Below are 13382 nucleotides of genomic sequence, written 5' to 3' on the forward strand. Positions count from 1 at the left end.
ATTTCAAAATGCATTTGATCCTTAGAATTCAAAAACTGTATTAACGAGTCATCTATCCCTGCATCAGGCATCTATCCTTTGAAGCAATCATACAGTGAGTCTTCTATCCCCCACATTAGGCGTCTATCCCACTTTTTAGAGGTCAATTAAAATGGTATTTACTCAGAATCGGTATAACTTAAACTAAAATAATTATAGTAATATCATAGACGAAAGACCAAAGTTTACAGATACTAAGGTCAAATTGTTGATAAAAACTTACTGACTAAGTTACAGAGCTGTTTCAAAAAGTGGGGCATCTATCCTGGACTTACCCTATTTACAAGAAAAACCCGGTTGGTAGCGGCCTGCGTCCAGCGCTTTCCTGCTACCTTTATGATGTCGTCGGTTTACCTTGTGGGTGGACGTCACACGCTGTGTTTTCCGGTACGCTGCTTCCACTCCAGTGTTCAGCAATGGACGTCCTATGGCTGAGATGATGATGATGATGATGATGATGATGATAAATCTGCGTCTAGGCTAAGTAAATTTTAATTTATGTTATGTAAGAGTAAATTGATATTATATCGTATGATTAAATTCAATTTTGTGAAAGATTGCTGAAGATATTTTTTTTCAATTTCTTTTCAATTTCCTCCGATTCTGTATCGCATTACTAATTTGTTTTATAAATGGCAAAATCGCTAGTTGTTTAAACAAAAATATTTCTTTTAAAACGTTACGTCATCTGTACTTGTTTTTAAATCAGAATAAATCAATCTTTTGAAGAACAAAAAATACTTTTCATCCAGAATAGGTTGTAGCTGGTCAGTCAATTAGTGCAGAAGAGTTTTATTTTGTTTTGTTTTCAAAGTGGCTAATCAGGTGAGAGATTTTTTACCTACTGCGTATAAAAAAGAGAAAAAATATATTTTCTATTTATATTTCTATGCTCAATTCATCCACAAACTCTTTAAACCAACTGAATTAGTCAACGTTTACACGTCCGTGCAGCGCGTGACAATGTTACTGCACTAAACACACATCAGCGTAGGTACACTGCAGTGCACAAACTGTGCGGCGATTCGTTCCTTAGAATTTTCCGCACTATTAACTGGCATCGACGTGGGCATTGCCACTTTTCAGCTAAGATGTTTCCTGGAAAATGGGTTAGGAAAACTATTGTGCTTGAGGAATTTAGAGGAAATAGTGTTTTTGTTGGACAATGGCGGGCGAATAGGTTTCTTTGTTATTGTTTAATTGTAATTTAGCTTAGTTTGATTTGGAAATGATATTGAAACAATACATTTTGATAGGTCTACCCTTGAATTAAGACTATATTGAAATAATCGTCATTAATCGACTTAAACCTAAGTTTCGATTCAAAACTCTTGACAATAGCTACTCTAACAAGTCAGGAGCAAAGATGCCCTGAAATTTTAGACAGGTATAACCATCCAAAATATATTTTGATACCAACTTTATCCAGAACAAAAAGTGACGATATTTTTGGTCAATCGTCATTTCCAATCAAATGACGTCCACTGCTGGACAAGACTTTCCCCAAGGATTTCAACAACGATCGGGCCTATGCTGCCCGCATCCAGGCACATCCCGCGAACTTTGCCAGATCGTCACTTGACAGAATGGAAAGCCTGCATACACTACGTCTTGCAATCCGAGTCGCTACGGGACTACCAACCTCTTGTTCCCACCGCTGCATTTCCTTGACCGCCAATAAAAACCCAACCAGTAAAGGCAGAGTAAACAAATGAGTAGGTCATCTTCATAGAAACGCACCGAGCGCGGTTTGTATGTGAGCGCGCCAATAGGTACGTACGCGGCGCGCACGCACACACTGACAAAATTTGGCGCAACACCACGCTAATCCACTTTAAACTAAGGTCAAGTTTGTTCCGAGGATACGTGATCGCTACTCGACATGTTCAATACTTTATTTTTAGTCCCATATCAAGTTCGCAATCCACCATTTACTTCCGAAAACAAAGATCGTCTCCATCCGATAGATGTATCGGCCAATAACGGCATCATTTATTCAGACAACTTGGCAGCAGTTGCGATGGGTGACAGCCATCAGTCCGGAGGAAAAACGAGGGTATTGTTTGTGTAGTTTGACGGGAGATATCGTCACCGTAATAATAAACTTCAGTAGCTTTGGAAAGACTAACTTAGTGGTAAATTCCATAAAAACCTAAGCCTAGACGCAGACCACCGACTTTTAGTTGGCCGATAGTTGGGCCCGATTCTAATTTGTATGAAGAATCGGCCGATACCATTTCATACCTATCGGCCATCTAAAAGTCGGTGGTCTGCGACTAGGCTAATGAAATTCGATCAATAAATTATTGTTTTCGAACTGCTGGCATATCAATATAAACTCGAATGACTGCAATTAGACGCTAAGTTTGTCCGCCATCAAAAAACCAGGTTATTCACCAACTCGACACAAGAGACTTAAGATTTTACATAAAATATCACATTTACATTTTCGCTAACACCTACGCGTTAAATTCTTGGCATAAATCCAGATAACGAAATAATAACGTGATACTAATTTTGAAAACCACTAACTGGACACAGTGTGTCCAGTCTCTTTATGTCGAGTTGGCGAAGAAACCAAAAAATGAACCAGTGAAAGTCCGCAACATAATTTAGCGAACACAAAAATTAGGTTTATTAGTTTGTCTGCTCTTTTGCCTTCTATTATTTTGTTATGTACTTACTTGCATCGAATAAACTTTCTTTCCTGTTCCACCTTTTACGAAGATAGCTATTCATCCAATCATACAAAATGTAATATGTCCGAGTTATATAAGGTGTTATTTTTTATACTGATCATACTTTACCAACGCATCTAATAAAATCATACAAATACAACCCAAGTGTTTTTAAAAAAAAATTCAGGCTAGTTTTTGTTTTTACTTTTCCTAACAAAAAAAAGATATTATTTTTACAACCATCCTGTCTTCACTCACTGCCTCTCTCTCTTTCTTTACACATTTCATTCATACGAGTACGAACAATGGCCGCGCGCCTTCATTCAACGTTCACACACATAAAGGTTAGATTACACTAAACCTACGTTACCAAAAATTATCACTCGTGAGTATTTACGATGTTACGTCATGTTAATAGGTACTACGCGCTGGGAGAAACAAAATCTAGCCACATAAGTAGGTAAATAAGTGTATTTTCATTAGTGTAATAGCGGGGGACTTTTCCAACGAACCGAGGCGAATCATCCGCGTTAAACTAGAAATTTAAAAAAGGATAGAAATTGGAATTCAATATCTACGGTTTCGTAATGCCTACGCAATTTATTTAGAGACTTAATAAAAAATTGATAGGTACATACCTATTACTACTTCGCTTCGCTTCAGTGGAAATGCACCCTAATATTGAATATGAATAGGTGTTGTAAATAAAACTCACTGATCAATTTTCCTGGTTTTAATTCCTAAATTATGATTTGCCATCACACTTTAGATTCATTGATTTTACTTATTCACACATTTACCTATTTTGAATGTTGTTATTTAAAGTTCCTAGGTTATTATTACACTAATCACAATACATTTTGAACGTCAAGCCTTTGTTGAATGTTCACGTAAACACTGTCTTGCACTGTCTAATCTAGCCACGATCGAATTGAGGTAATGCTTCCGGGCTGCACACTTGCTTGCTGTTCACTAGACACCACGTCGGATGTTGAATTCACAATTCGCGCACTAACTTTTTTACGGAAAAAGTCCCTTTCGCGTAAACAAGCACTCTTCTTCTTCCGCAATATCCATCGATAGAACTCGCTCGCGGTCGTGGCCCTCTGGCAACAACTCCTTGATAAGGCATTCCGTATTTTTACGCGAAAGCCGCCGTCTCCGGCGCTCGCATCTGGGTACCGCCAGGACTGTGCCGGTGATTGAAATTGAAATCCAGAACTTCGTCCTCGAAGCGCACGGGATCTCGTCAAGTCAGGATACGGCTGCGGTCCCTGAAGCGCTGCGCGGCTCCAAACAAGCAAGGTGTGAAGGTTTTCGACTCGTCAATGTTTCTCGTCGGCCAGTTAGTGTGCCCGAAACATAATTTCACCTGCGTTTTGTTATTTATCAAGCGCGGCATTGTAATAACTCGCACATACACTGCAATAGGTACGTTAGGGGACATTGGACGGACTGCGACGATTGTTTATGTTGTAAGTTGTTGCGCTCCCGCATGCCGATCGGCGGCTCGGCGCGGGCTGTGGGCGCGGAGCGACTGGCTGGACTGGCAGCGATATCAATCAATATGGCCGACTCACGCGGCGCGGCACGTGGCAGCGGTCGTTGCCCTCGGCCGGCTACTACGATAGTGCGTAAACCTGAGGCGTAAACGAATACTCACCGCGCTCAAAGGATGATTTATTTTTAATTTTTTTCGAAACATTCTTTGTCGTTTTACTCGAAAACTAGCCTGAATTTTTTTTTAAAAACACTTGGGTTGTATTTGTATGATTTTATTAGATGCGTTGGTAAAGTATGATCACTATAAAAAATAACACCTTATAGAATCAATACCAGGACTTCCCCCGTTTCTCTGAAGTCCAGTCTCCGGGGAATTCTAAGGACTTACTGGAACTACATTTAATTGGCATTTGGCAGAACTGCGCCAAACTTCACCAGTAACTGAGTTACCTGTTACTAAGTTATTCAGTTTGCCCGAACTTGTCATATTTCGTCGAGAATGACGATATCTCATGTGGTAAGATTGTGATCTACGTCAGTTCATAATCTGACGTATTAGGTATATTATAAAAAGGTTTATCACATTGTTATTTAAAAGCGTCAACAGACACTATCAGCAAAAATGACATCAATATTATTGGCATTCCTTCCTTCACATTATGACTGTCTGAGTGTCTGATCCTCTTTAGATTTCAAGCTGACGAAGTTCACAATTTTAAGGTCACATTGCAAACATGCAAATTACCAAACTTCAGGAGCGACTAAAAACTTTTTTTAAATTAAGAGTAGGTAATGTATTTGGCCGCTGCGATACAAGCTTTTTTGCTTAGTGCAGAGACAGAATAAAATTGTAATGTGACATCTTTTTTAAATTAATAGATACTTTTTTTAAAGTAAAATACTCGTAGATCTCCTAGGTACTCATCTTTTCTTCTACTGTGACCACTACTGTACTCTAATTCAATTAGTCTTTTCTGAGAATAGCCAAACAAACAAGCTCTTTCATTTCTAAAGAAATTTCAGATAAATCGTGATTGACTTTGATTTTCAGAAGTACGGCAGATCAAAACCATTTCAAGTAGTTTTAATAGTAAATCTTAAAAAAATATTTTCGCTGAGTATGAATAAAAGATGCAACCAATTTATTAATAATCAAACATGATATTTGAGATACCAACTTATTGAATTGAACTGCACTGTACCGTGAAATTTGCTGAAAGTCATACATACTAATTTTGATCCTTTTGATGCAGCTATAAATAAATTTTAGAAAGTCATAAATAAATAATATCAATGTGAACAGAAATAATAATAATTATCTACTTACCTAACATTGAATTGAACGAACTTGTGGTAGGGAAACGTATAGGATTGGGACGTGTTTAAGTGCCCAGAAAATGGCCTACATTTATTAAAAGAATTTGAATTTATGAAAACCTATTTAAAATGGCAACATTTTATTAAAAAAAACTTTTCTAACTTGTTCAAATTAGACCGCAAAGTTTTGCACAAAAAGGTTAACTTTTAATTACAATTTTTTACCCATTGTATAACTAGGCATTAACTTCTGAATGTAAAAGCGAAGAAAACCCCCATTTTGTGGCATGAATGATTAAATTTTTTGCTCTCAGAATCCTCCTCCTTAAGCAGAAAGGCCGGTAATGACGTTTACGGCTAACAATGACGTCATAAAACGAAGCTCGGCGTCGTATTAATATCTTTAGGAGTATCACACCTGAGCACGATACTTGGGGTACTCGAAGGGATATCACTTACGAGTTCGAGTTCTAAAACATCAGGTGCGATTGCGGTCGAATTTCTGCCTTGTTATGCATAAAAAAATGACACTAACTAGTTTTTAGTTCACGAGTTAGTGTCTTTTTTCTGTTACGTCTTGAAGTTGATGAAAGAGAGTTGAGAGAATTGAGATGAAGATGAGCTAATGTTGATTGCAGATTCATAAACATGATTGTGTCGTTTCACAGCATAGGCTTTTGGACTAGCGTATGCAGTATTCAGACATAATTATTATTTTCAATTTCCTAAGCATGTCAAAGTTTTTTATTCTGTACTTAGGCGCTTTCCAGGTTGCTTACACGTCTCAAATAGCTTGCCCTACCACCGCTTTGGGACAACATATAGGGTGGTGGTAAGAAGAAGTGGCGGAAGGAACATAGTCACCTTAAGGTACAAGTCCAAAATGGACTGCAGACCGCAAACTGCAACCACAAACTGCAAGCCACCACGGTTTCTATGAAATGAGGGTTTTCGCGAATGAAAAATCCGCCAGATGGCAATACGTAGACGCGAGGTCCAAATGCTGCATAATTGGTTATTTTTGACATGACATTGACAGATATGTCAAAATCCACCAATCACGCAGCAGTCAGACCCCACAGCTTGGACTTTACTTTTAGCCTCTTGCTTATTTGATGAAAAATTCTACGGCTGGTGACAAGTGGTTTATCATTTCTAAATCTGTAATAGCATAAAATATGGTAGGGGCAACCGGCTTAAACATTGTTTACTGAATGACGTTTTTAATTATACGTGGGTTATTTAGAAAGCTAGTAGTGTCGCAGACGTAATCCTCTAAAGAGAGAGAGATCAAGGTGTAATGAATAAAGATGGTTTTGGAGTTTGTTATAACTTTTTACGAGATATTAAGCTGGGTTAAAAACAATATTAAGCTATCATTTTGAGGATTGAATCTGTTTCTCTTTGTTATTTTTGTTTATTTTACGGTAATTTAAAGAATAATATTGGCTGTTGAAGATATAATTTGGGTAAGTAAAATTTTCATTTACTAAAATTAGTTAAAACATTTTATAGGCAATAAAGCCTATAAAATAGGCTTTTTTGTTTAGAAATAGTGCTGTTTACAAATCAAACACAGCTTGTGTTGATTAGTACGCGACAATTTTTACACTGGCTGTAGAACATTTTAGAAAATACATAACTATAAAATTATGTATTATGGGCAGTGTCCTTTTAGGTTCGTTAGGCGACTAGAAGCATTATAATCTAACATTAACATATCATGTTCTCCATTTTTAAACTTGACAATTTAAACACCCTGTATTGTTACGTTACATCCTGTTTGTACTAGCCGGTAATGTTATCAGTAAATAATCAACAGATATAAGCCGCTGTGCCTTACTGTTGCGAACATGTTTGACAAGTAGCAGCCGATACTGGGACGAATGTGGGACATGTCAGAACATGTAGCGGAGGAAAATTCTGCTGTCAAAAGGCTTGTTGTAGAATTTGTAAACCTGTTAGCTAGATAGTCAATGGCAGAGGTATGAATGATCCGGGCCTATAACGGCATTAGAACCTGTAAAGGTACATTCCTAGGGCAGAAGATGGACGTTACAAGGACGCCTTATAATAGCTGTTCGCTTTCCAGGAAAAAGGTTGTATTTAACCCTTAATTCGACGACGTGCGATATACTTCCCATTGAACGAAAATAAATCTCCGTAAAAAAAATGACCGTATATCTTGAACTCAAGGTGTTTATTTGCTCCCTGAACTATCTAACTATGCTGTCAAAAATCAGCAAGGCACCAATATCGATGAGACGCGAGCAGTCTCCAATAATATGACGGGGAGGAAGGGCCCGCTGTGCGGGCTCTCGGTAAATTGCATTTTATTCATTATTTTACGGCTTAATACTCTTGTAATATTATTAAAAACTATAGATAGGATACCTGCGAAGCTACTTACAATGTATTTACTGTCATACAGAGTTTTGTTTTCGTTTTACGACACCTATAACTTGCATGTCCAGTATACTTCCCGTCGTCGAATTACTAGTAAAGTAACTGCTAAATACTATGTCCAGTATTCTTCCCGTTGCCAAATTGTTAGAAAATTAACTTTTGTGGTTTTTGATAATAATATTTTAGGGATCCACACATAATATGTTTTCTGCCTCACTATGTACCGTTTTTCAGAGTTTCAACTCTAAAAAACAAGCCTTAGTAGCATTGGTGCCGCCTAACACTACTCCTTTTCATATAAATACTGGTTTTCATCAGAAAATTGTTCTTCTCACCCTGCTTTTCCATCAGTTCTTGCAAAGAGCGCATGAATATAGACAGCTAAATCTTTAACTCTTTCTTACTCGAGGGAATAATGCCAGAGGCATGGAACAGAAGCGTGGCCTTATTCAAGAAAGGGGATAACACCTTACTGAAGAATAATAGTCCCATCACGCTTCCGAGCCATATCTACAAGTTTTTATGCGAGGGTTATTACATGCCGGTGTCCGAGAAGTCTTTGTAACCATAAACCACATCCATACGCTGCGGCAGGGTTATACAGAAGACCAAAGAGTATTACTTGCTATAACGCTTGGCGTACGTGGACTATGAGAAGGCTTTCGATTTGATTGAAGCTTGAGCAGTGCTGTAGTCTTTCCAGAGAGCTTTCGTATTGACCCTTGGTGCTGAAGTGCTTGCACAAAACGCCACCTTGATGGCGGTCCAAGTGCAGGAGAAGAAATCAGCAACAGGTCCAAGTGTTTTACCAGTAATCACATAATGATACCTACTGAAAGGTTACTTCTCACAATAATCCCTCTCTATATCACAGCATGACATGGAGAGGGCTGTGCTTGGTGTTTCTGTGCGACATCTAATGAGGAGATCCATAAAAGAACTAAAATCACTGATATAGCCTTATGGATTAGCATGTTGAAGTGGCAATGGGCAGGGCGCACATCACTCAGAACTGATTGCTGATGGCTACAGCAAGGTTCTAGTATGGAGGCAACGTGCCGACAACCGCTGCGTGGGAGATCCACCCACAAGATGGACAGATGAACCCGTAAAGGTAGCAGGAAGGCGCAAGATACAGGACGACTATCAGATTGGCCGGTTGTTAGCCCACTTGCCAACCTGATAATCATTGGGGGAGGATAATGTTCATTAGTGGACGTCATAAAGCTGAAATTATGATGATGATAATTAATATTTTATTACGGAACCACTTGTTTCTTTTTTCTGTCTCTTCGACAACGGGAAGTATACTGGACATGGTTGGAGAGCGTCACTTTCTTATGAACTTGGCAATGTCCAGTATACTGGACATAGGTTTTTCAGGAAACTGAAATAGTTAGATTTTTTTGGGTATTTTTTCTGGGGTCCCATACAAGCTAAGAAACGAAATCTGTAACTGTTTTATAAATTTAACTAAAAAAAAATTCCGTCGAATGAAGGGCTAAATACACTTAAATCCTGACGATCGTTTTTATTAACATAGCCTGACGGATAAGCCAGCTGATGTGAGGCAGGGTACATAGCAAGCAGTACTGACGATAGATGGGCAAGCAAGATTCTGGAATGGAGACCACGTACCGCCAAGAGTTGGACGCCCACTCACAAGGTTGACAGACGACCTTATAAAGGTTACAGGAAGGTTCTAGGTGCAGGCCGCTACCAACTGGCCAATCTGGAAATCATTGGGGGAGACCTATGTACAGCAGTGGACGTCCTGTGTCCTAAAATGATAACGATGATGTTGATGATTGTTTTATGTAAGTACTTTGGTGAGTTTGGAAAAATCCTGTAAACTTTTTAAAACACGCTTATGTCACACATCTTAAGGCACACATTTATCGCGATACTAAGAGACAATAGCGCCATTATACGAGCCTGAGCAAGTTAACAATGAACCGAACGCTGATTAAGCGGTTCCAGCCGATCGTAAATTATTTTGTTCAGCCCTTAGGGTGTGGACTTAAGATGAGAGGCCAGGGTAAAGTCCACATTTGGACTTGAAATTTTTATTGAAAAATAACCCCTATTACTACTGCTTAAGATGCACGGAGTGGGACGTCCACCCAGAAGGACCGACGATATCATAAAGCAGCAGTAAGGCGCTGGACACAGGCCGCTACCAATCGATCAACATGGGAATCATTGGGGCCTATGTTCAGCAGTGGACGTCCTATGGCTGAAATGATGAAGATGCATGGTGTTTCTTCATGTGCCGTCGTCTGTACAAGAGCTTTAAGTAAAGTGTAAAGGCTTAAAAGAGAATCAAAGTCTAGGAATTGGCAGTAGAAAGGGGGCGATTAGTCAAAGAATTCAGACTTAAACACGATTGTTTAATTTAAAAAATCATTTGCTTCAAATGGGACTGAACTTAGAACCTCTAGTTTGCTGGCTGAATGCTGTAATTACTGAGCTATGGAGACATCGGTAGGTCTATTGAAGTGTTCAAGATTAAATAACGCTGTAAGTCAGAGTCGTTTTCTCGAATATTAGAATCATAAATCTCCAAATCGTCATCATGACCTTAGCCAAAGGACGAAATCTACAAGTGCAACAGTTTTATTATGATTAGAAACACAAAGCTTAAGGGTTTCTAAAATTCTTTATAGCTTGTGCCATGAAAAAGGCTAAAACTTCTGACTTTGCTCGCATGTTTCGACCTATTGTCCAAAGTTAAAAAAACACGTTCTTTCTATAATAGTTACTATTCGCACATGCCTAAAACAAAATAAATCTATGCAAATAGAAATTCCGAAATAATAGCTCTATCCATTTCTGTCACTTATATGAAGATCCGCTCATGAGTAAAAGGGTCCGCTACAGACAAATATATTATTACACGTCACCATTGTAAATTATACATCGCCATAGTAGAATAGAGCCTCAATAGTAACGTCTAGGTATTCAAAGGTGCTATTGTCCTACGATATACAGCTGAAATGATTTACTTTTGATTGGGTTCATTGTTTGCAGAACGTCGATAAAATAGAAACGAAACTGAAGATGGTCCAGTACTTTCACTTACGGGACTATCCCACCTCTCGTATTCAGCGCTGCAACTCTATGTAGTCAGGATCTACAGCTTGACTGCCCATTAAAACCCAACTAATAAAAAGTTAAGGTCTACGAATAGTAACCTCTCTAGTGCGTTCTCTCTCGTTTCAGACAAATGACGTCCACTGATGGACAAAGGCCTCTCTCGGATTTCCTTATCGACTGGTCCTGTGCTGCCCGCATCTAGGTTCTTCCCGCCACCTTCACCAGATCGTCGGCTCACCTAGTGGGGGGCCGATCTTGTCGCGACAAGGAAAAATTTCCGTGCTTTTAAGCGATTTTGTGAAAAATACTATTGGCAGGTAGTTGCTAATTGCTCATAAGATAGGCCCCCTTAATTTTTATTTATTGTCCGTGGTGCATAATCTTTTCTTAAAGGTTTTAAACTTTTTTTTTGTCACCTGTCATCCGCTTTGCAATGGAGGGAAGTCGAACCTTAATTTCGAACTCCTCCTATGTTCTTCTGATTAATTTCGTTGCGGGTCCAATGAGAGTTTAACTTTCCCCCGGGACAAACTTGACCTTCATTGGTTGGGTTTTTGTGGCGGTCAAGCTGTAGATCCTGGCTACACAGTAGTTGCAGTTGTGGGAACGAGAGGTGGGAATAGTCCCGTTAGTGGGGGGCCTGCCCACGCTACGTCTTCCGGCCCGTGGTCGTCACTCAAGAACTAGTAGAGAAGTAATAACCTCACTTAATAAAAAAACTGAGAAAATTCATTCAAAATAATGCAAAAAAATAATGCAATGGACAACACGCATAAGTTGTAATATTAAGTTAAATTATGACTTAATTTAAAGTTTAGATCACACACATTACACTAGTTTTTATTTCAACTCAATCCACCCAGTATTACCGAAGATAGAGCCTCGAGAAGTTTACGGACTTTTTAAAATTTTCAAAAATTTCCAATATTCGCGCGTGACGTCACAACATGATTTTGCAGCCCCCGCACGTTAACCCATTTACCACTTTTTGTCTTTTTCCAACTAAAATAAAATTTTACCTAACTGACAACTGTTGTTAGTTGTCATCGTTCAATCACATTTCAAACTAGGCGCTATAAAAGTAACCATTATTATGCTACCTATTGCCAATTTTGTGCACTATGAAGCCATTTTTACATTTATGCACTTAAATATAAATTTTCTGGAAAAATAACCAAGTTTCTGTCTCTGTGCTCAATAACGAGTAAATAGTCCAGTTATTTGTTAATTTTACTTGAAAAGTTTTCCGGAATTTTTGAAAATTGGTGAATAAATAGATTTCGCTATGTTCTTTCCGAATTTTGTGACCTCGTTTATAGCCGAGCGCGCGCCCGCCTTATTGAAAAAAATCCGCCTTAAAAAAGGTTTTTGACAACTACTTTTTTCATTTTATAATTTTTGGGACATAGACAAGCTAAGATGCTTTGATAAATGTGATAAATTTCATGTAATGTAAGTTAAATGGATAAATAGATTTAGAGTTGTGAAACAGTCAAATTAATGTACCTGCTAAATTGAGAGTTCTTTTTTCTTTGATCGTGGCAGGACACGCTGCCGGGTGTCCTAAATATGCTGAAATATAAAAAAATTCGCGTTGCTGAAGTATACATTTTTTTTTGTCTTGTTTGTTTCTACATTACATAATTGTATCCTACTATTATTATAAATGCGAAAGTTTGGATGTCTGGAAGTTTAAAATAAAGTAATGTTTATTTCTCACCAACATAACAGATAATATTAAGATAACAAACAATCAGGAAAAACAAAAAGTAAGAATGTTGGTGGGTTGATACCTGAACTAGGAAGATTCCTGTGTCTCAGGTTTGTTACTCTTTCACGCAAAAACTACTCAACGGATTTTGTTGAAACTGTACAATATTATTGTTTGTAACCCAGATTAACATATAGGCTATAATTTATGCCGATATGTGACACTAAATTTCACGCGGGTGAAGCCGCAGGCAAAAGCTAGTCGTGAAATAAATAGGAAAGTTTAAGGTTCTGAAACGTGGTCGCTTACTATGGGCCTCATAAGAAGGCTCAAGGTCACCCAAAGGGTAATGGAGCGGGCTATGCTCGGGGTTTCCCTGCGTGATCGAATCAGAAATGAGGAGATCCGCAGGAGAACTAAAGTGACCGACATAGCACGCAGAATTGCTGAAATCAAGTGGCAGTGGGCGGGACACATAGCTCGTAGAGACGATGGCCATTGGGGCAGAAAATTTCTTGAGTGGCGACCACGGGCTGGAAGACGTAGCGTGGGCAGGCCTCCTACTAGGTGGACCGACGATCTGGTAAAGGTCGCGGGAAGAACCTGAATGCGGGCAGCGCAGGACTGTTCAT

The sequence above is a fragment of the Ostrinia nubilalis genome, chromosome 18 (assembly GCF_963855985.1).
Source record: "Ostrinia nubilalis chromosome 18, ilOstNubi1.1, whole genome shotgun sequence".
Classification (NCBI taxonomy): domain Eukaryota; kingdom Metazoa; phylum Arthropoda; class Insecta; order Lepidoptera; family Crambidae; genus Ostrinia; species Ostrinia nubilalis.